The sequence below is a fragment of the Hordeum vulgare genome, chromosome 7H (genome assembly GCF_904849725.1).
Source record: "Hordeum vulgare subsp. vulgare chromosome 7H, MorexV3_pseudomolecules_assembly, whole genome shotgun sequence".
NCBI classification, from domain to species: domain Eukaryota; kingdom Viridiplantae; phylum Streptophyta; class Magnoliopsida; order Poales; family Poaceae; genus Hordeum; species Hordeum vulgare.
The window spans coordinates 478,197,176-478,202,889 of NC_058524.1; positions in this window are offsets into that span (position 1 = coordinate 478,197,176).

Sequence of the window (5,714 nt, forward strand, 5' to 3'; positions counted from 1 at the left end):
CACCTTCTTGGGAAGAATGAAATACTTGATATCTTCTATAATGGAGTTACCCATGCTTCCACATACCACCTAGATAGTTGTGCTGGTTGTGTTTTTAGGGAACGAACTGTAGAACAAGCTGAGATCCTACTGAATAATATCTTGTGCAATGAGAATGCTTGGACTATTCTCGAACCATCTCCTAAGCCAACTCCAAAAAAAGAGATATTCTATTCCTCAGTCCTGAAGATATGCAAGAAGCTAAGAAATCTATGAAAGAGAAAGGCATTAAATCTGAAGATGTCAAAAATCTACCACCTATCGAAGAGATCCATGGTCTTGATAACCCGATACAGGTAGTAGAAGTAAATTATCTGCGTAGGTTTGATGAGAGTGATATTCCTTTTGATAAACCTGCTAGCTTATGCCTGGATGAATTTGATAACTTTGTTTCCAAACAACAAAGTTTCAATGATTATGTTAGCAGACAATTGGAACAGAATGCTCGTATGCTTAGTCATTTAAGTGCTTGTGTGGACAGAAATGCAATAATCTTAAGCTTCTGAGTAAGCATGCCTCTATGGTTACTACTCGGGTAGAACAGGTACTTCAGGATCAAAATGACTTGCTCAATGAGTTGAATGATAATTTTGTTAGAGTCGTCACTAGAGGCGGTAGAATGACCCAGGAACCTTTGTATCCTGAGGGTCATCCTAAGAGAATTGAACAAGATTCTCAAGGAGTTAGCACTGATGCACCTAGTCATCCTAGGAAGAAGAAGAAAGATGATAGGAACTTGCACGCTAGCAACCCAGATGTTGTTACCCCCGAGAGTCCAAACGATGCCTCTGTTTCTGAAGCTGAAACACAATCTGGTGATGAACATGAGCCTAATGATAATATCGATAGTGATGTTCATGTTGATGCTCAACCTAGCAATGATAAGGATGTGGAGATTGAACATGTTGATCTTGATAGCCCACAGCCTAAGGCTAGGAGATAGGATAAGAATGACTTCCTTGCTAGGAAGCATGGTAAAGAAAGGGAACCATGGGTTCAGAAACCCATGCCCTTTCCTCCCAAACCATCCAAGAAAAAGGATGATGAGGATTTTGAGCGATTTTTTGAAATGATTAGACCTGTCTTTCTGCAAATGCGTTTGACTGATATGCTCAAAATGTCTTCGTATGCTAAGTACATGAAGGATATTGTTACTAATAAGAGGAGGATACCTGAGGTTGAGATTTCCACCATGCTCGCTAATTACACCTTCAAGGGTGGAACTCCCAAGAAACTAGGTGATCCTGGAGTTCCCACTATACCTTGCTCCATTAAAGGCAACTATGTTAGAACTGCTTTATGCGACCTTGGAGCCGGTGTTAGTGTTATGCCTCTCTCTCTTTATCATAGGCTGGAACTGGATAAGTTGACACTGACTGAAATATCTCTGCAAATGGCCGAAAAATCAACTGCTTTCCCTATCGGCATTTGCAAGGATGTGCTTGTTGTGGTTGCTAACGTCACTATCTTAACAGACTTTGTTATTCTGGATATTCCCGAGGACGATGCCATGGCGTTCATCCTTGGAAGACCCTTTTTAAACACTGCAGGGGCTGTTATAGATTGCAACAAAGGCAATGTCACTTTCCATGTCAACGGTAATGAGCATACGGTGCACTTTCCGAAGAAACAATATCGAGTACATTGCATCAATGCTATCGAAAAAACTTCATCAATTCTTATTGGGAGCTTTGAATGCCCTATACCTCCTGTTAAGAAGAAGTATGATTTGCTTGTTGGGGAGATACACATCATCAATGAGGTGACCTAGTGACTATTCAAAAATTCTCCGTTTCCTTTTGCGATTCGAAATAGTTTGTCAAGGAGACTTGATCAACCTCATTGACGGATTTCTTTCGATGACCATGAGATGGATGAATCGAGGAGTCACAAACCTGTGTTCCAAGCTTTCACCTTCAGTTGCTTAGAAGAAAAATGATAGGTTTAGTTTAGTTTTCCCTATTTTCTGTTTTAGCGTCCCGTAGAAAAGTACCCCGGAAATAAAAGTTCTCTAAACGTCCTGAAAATCAAGTATGAGTTTTTCTGTAATTTTTGAAAAATATTGAGACGAAGAGCTAGTTTGGGGGCTGCACCAGTGGGCCACAAGCACTGGAGGCACGGGCACCCCCTGGTCGCGCCTACCAGGCTTGTGGGGCCCACGTGCACCCCCTCCACTCATTCTAGCTCTCATCTGCTTCTCCTACTGCCAGAAAAAAATCATTTTGCAGCTCAAACCCATGTTCTTGCTCTTCTTGCTGGGATTTTCGATCTCTTTGCTCAAAGCACCATTCTCTGAACTGTTTTGGGGAAATTACTCCTTGGTAAGTGACTCCTCCATTGCTCCAATTATTTTTTGCTCTAGTGCCTTATACTTCGCGTATTTTTGCTGCCTTGGTGACCATGTTCTTGAGCTTTGCATGCTAATTTTAGCTGGTCCCAAGTAGTTTTGATGTGTAATATGACTTCTAGGCACTTGTGGGGGTAGTTGCTACAAGTTTAGTTGAGCCTTATTCACTTTCCCTTAGAAGTCACTAAAATTTCAGAAATTTTCAGAGATAGAAAAGGGAAAAGATGAGGAGGCTCTTAAGAGGCTCTTCAAGCCGTGACCCCAAGGATGACGGAAGTGAGAAGAAACCCAAATATCTGGTCCCTCGAGTTGCAGAAGTTCGAGCGTGCGAGTGGCCAAGCGATGTGTTCTTACGCACCGCCGGACTTTATGAGGACTTCTACTACTTGGTGGAGAACGCAGGCCTTACCGCCTTCGTTGAAGATAAGTGTCCGCAATACCTCCTCCTCACTAATATCTTCGTACAAAGCTTTAACTTCTGTCCAAGGAAGAATCCTCCTATGGTTGAGTTCAAAATTTATGATATCCCCCAGTGCATGTCACTCCAGGATTTTTGCAATGTTTGCAAATTGCCTTTTGTTGGGGATATTCATGAACCTCGTCCACGGGACTTTGAAGCTTTCATCAATATTATTGCTATAGGAGAGGAGAGATGAGTGTCCTGCGCTAGAGCTGCTAGCATTCATTTTCCCGTGCTTCGGTACTTCTCACTATTTGTGGGAAAATGTTTGATTGGTCATGGGAAAGCTGGGTCCCTTAGCTCCCCAGATCTTGCAGTCTTGCGCGAAGCCCTTTATAACGATAAAACTTATAGCTTGGGCGCTATAGTAGCTCAACGGTTGAACACTAACCGTTCTAAAGGTATTGTCTATGGAGGTATCTATGCTACTCGTCTTGCTAGACATTTTGAGATACCCATTAGACTGGACGAGGAAGAAGAAATTTTTCTTCCTGAGAGATATCTAGATTATGATAGCATGGTTCGCCATGACTTTCTTGATAGAGATATAAATAGAAGGATGATTCATAACCTGGCATTTAGTCAGGGTACTCGTGAGACTATTACTTTGCATGCTCCCTCTTTGTTCAATCTTCATGCAGGCAGGTACATTATTATGCCCTCGGACATCTACGCATATTGGGGCTTAGGCCAACCACAGGTGCCCGTGCCCGAGCCACCAGTCGAGTACCAGACGCCGGTTTATCAGTGGGAGCTAGAGGAGTTCACAGAACAGTGGCATCCTCAGTCCACTTTGGAGTACCCCGGAGCTGGTTATTTCCCTCCATGGGAGTAGACCAACTTGGGCCAAAAGCCTAAGCCTGGGGGAGTACGTGTTTCTCACCGACTTTATATTCTTGCTTATGCTTTCACTTTGTTTGTCAGTGTTCACACTTTGCCATTGTATCATCCATGCTAGTTTATTTCTTTTTCTCGTTTTCTTTTCGTGTGCCTGTCTAGTTTGAGAAAACCAAAGAAGATTTTCTTTTCTTCTTTTGTTTGTTGGGAGCTTTCCCGTGTAAATACTTTTATTTTTCTTTGGGTCAAGGTAGAAGACCATGGTTACATTGTTTAGTGGCTCTCGCATGCATATCTGTTTATCTCTCAAAGAGCCATATTACTTTGTCTTCTCCTTTGTGTTTGCTTGCAGATTCCAGCTTAGTCCAATGCACGAGCACACTTATTATTGTTCACATCGTTTGGTCGTGCAAGTGAAAGGCAATAATGACGATATATGATGAAGTGACTGTGCCTGGAAAAGCTGGTATGAACTCGATCTATTTTGTTTTTGTAAATATGACTAGCTCATCGTTCCTGATTCAGCTTTGTTGTGAGAGAAACATGTTTGTAATGACAACTTAGAGATCATAGTTTCTGATGCCATGCTTAATTAGCTAGGAGCTTATAATGGTTTGTCTTGGATGCCAACATGAATCTTGAGATGACTATGATGTAGTATGATAGGATGGTATCCTCCTTTGGATGATTCAAGTGGATTGACTTGGCACATGTTCACACATGAAGTTGAAACAAAATCAACATAGCCTCTATGATGTTCATGTTCATGGTGATTTATGTCCTACTCATGCTTGCACTCAATGTTAGTTAATCTCAATGCATTTTGATGATTGTTGTCGCTCTCTAGTTGGTCGCTTTCCAGTCTTTTACTAGCCTTCACTTGTACTAACTGGGAATACTGCTTGTGCATCCACTTCCATAAACCCAAAGTTGTTCCATATGAGTCCACCATACCTACCTATATGCGGTATCTACCTGCCGTTCCAAGTAAATTTGCATGTGCCACTCTCTAGACCTTCAAGAAATAATCTGTTTTACATGCCCGAACCGCTCATGTGGTGACAGGGGGCTATCAGTATCTTCCATGCTAGGCGTGTTATCCTCGATATGTGTTTATTCACTATCATTCACGAGAAAGGGGCCGGTAATTGAAATTCCCAGTTCCATGCTCAAATCGAAAAGATAATTGCAAACAAAACTCCCCCTGGAATGATGTTGGTATGGACGGCACCCGAGTATTCGGCTAGTCGTGGAGTGTGATTGATTGGTGGCGGGGGAGTCAAAACTTTACTTTTCTGTTTGGGAACCGCCTATAGCATGTGTAGCGTGGAAGATGGTGAGAACTCTTAGTCATTGTGTTGACAATGAAAGCATGCCACCCAAAATTATTATCTCTGTTTTGAAATCTTGAGCTCTGGCACCTCTGCAAATCAATGCTTCTCTCTGCGAAGGGTGTGTGTATTTATGTTCCTGTTGAGTCATTCTCCTCTTATAGAAGCACCAATTAGAGAGCACCTCTGTCAGTTTTCTGCTTTGCTTTTAACTGTGTTGAGTATGACTGTGACTGGATGTTCTTTGCCATGAATAACAATGTTTAGTCAGCCCTTGGTCTTTGAAGGTGCTCTGCATTTATGTTTTGCGGTCTCGGAAAGAGCTAGCGAGATACCATCTGTTCGTACTGCTTCATGTTGTTTTGATTGAAGTGTTGACATTTGAGACTTATTATTATTTGCTCGCTAGTTGATTATGGCATTGATATGAGTTTACCGTGAGACCAGGATGTCATTTGCTTTTGTGGTTTGCTTGTGATCTTGCTGAAATTCTCGTTATGAGTTAGACATAGTTGCAACCACAAGATCAAACAGAGTTCGTAAAAGTTTTTCTGTTGTCTCTTTCAGTTTGTCAACTGAATTGCTTGAGGACAAGCATGGCTTAAGCTTAGCGGAGTTGATACGTCTCCGTCGTATCTACTTTTCCGAACTCTTTTGCCCTTGTTTTGGACTCTAATTTGCATGATTTGAATGGAACTAA